This window comes from Calidris pugnax, unplaced genomic scaffold (assembly GCF_001431845.1).
Source record: "Calidris pugnax isolate Ruff unplaced genomic scaffold, ASM143184v1 scaffold94, whole genome shotgun sequence".
Lineage (NCBI taxonomy): Eukaryota > Metazoa > Chordata > Aves > Charadriiformes > Scolopacidae > Calidris > Calidris pugnax.
Window position 1 is genome coordinate 285,532 of NW_015090822.1, and position 1,195 is coordinate 286,726.

The 1,195-nt window shown below is 62.5% G+C and overlaps 1 protein-coding gene across 2 annotated transcripts in view; it reads left to right on the forward strand.

The window, feature by feature from the left end:
- The first annotated feature begins 267 nt into the window (after positions 1-267).
- The window catches only part of FAM131A (family with sequence similarity 131 member A), a 6,092-nt gene continuing 5,164 nt past the window's right edge, over positions 268-1,195 (forward strand). The window contains exon 1 of one of the 2 annotated variants that reach the window (XM_014939916.1): positions 268-286. The gene's annotated coding sequence lies outside the window, so the exon portion shown is untranslated. Of the gene's footprint in view, positions 287-463; positions 606-1,195 lie in introns of those variants that run through there. The other variant, XM_014939915.1, reaches the window with a different exon arrangement.

Here is a 1,195-nt window from a genome sequence, read left to right on the forward strand (position 1 = left end):
TCCGCGTCCCCTGTATTTATAGAGCGCCGGATGTGATGAGCCGCACGTGTAATTATTAAAACAAGGATTCAATTACTGGTCACGTGAATTTGTAAATAATTTTTTTTTTTTGCTTTTTTTTCTTTATGGAGTATTTAATTGAAGATTTAAAGGCATCTTTTCACCTTAAAACTGGAAATAAAAGAACATTGCTAAATAACGCCCCGTGTGCCGCTGTTGCCGCCCCCCCTCCCCTCCCTGTCCCTTGCCCCCCCGGCTGCAGCCTCCCTGGCACCCCCAGGCCAAGGTAAGTACTCTCACCCTGGAATTATTTGTAAATACTTTATTTTTTTTTTTGCTTTTTTTTTCCGGGTCGGATGTGAGCTCCAGCATCCCCAGTTGTGCCCACGCTTTCCCTGTGGGCGCGGAGGTGGCAGGGCCTGTGTGTGGGGGGCTCCTTGGGGTCTGCCTGGGGGCAGGAGAGGGACCTGCTCCCCCACCCCCCCCACCCCCCAATCTTCTCTTTTAGGGGCGACCCTTTTTGTCTTGCAGGTGGGGTGGAGACCGAGCGAGCCCAGGGTGCCCCCGGCCCTGCTGGGGGGGGGCTGTCCCTTCTGGGGACCCAGGTGAGGGTGGGCTGGTGTCCCCCCCCCCGGGGGCCGGGCTGGTCGTTGTTGCCTGTGGCTGAGTCACCCTGGCCCCCGCCGGAGGGCGCCCAGTAATTAACTGGGGGCTGCTCCCCAGATGAGAGGCTGATCCCCCTGAGCTGTGGGTCTGACTCCTGCTGGGACACCGTTGGCAGGGAAAGGCTGGCGGGGCCTGGTGGGGGGGGGTAGCACTGGCCAGGGCCTCCCCCTGAGTGAAGAGGGTGGTCCTTGGGCTGCTGGGGTGCCCTGCTCGCCAAGGGGGTGGGGGCACCCCCTCACGCCCTCCTGTGCCGGGGAAGAGGTGTCGCAGCGTTACCTGCCCTCAGTAGGTTTCAGGGTGAACAGACACCTTTGGCCGCAGGGGAACCCCTCGGCCGGGCCCGCGTCTCCCGGGGGGGGGGGGGGGCCCCCCCCCCCCCCCCCCCCCCAGGTGATCGTTCAGCGCTGTCTGGCCGGTCGGTCCCTGACCCACGTCCGCGCCGGCTGCGTCGTCTGCGGGTACCTCAAAGTCCTGCCCATGTTCCTCATGGTGCTGCCCGGGATGGCTGCCCGCGTCCTCTTCCCCGGTC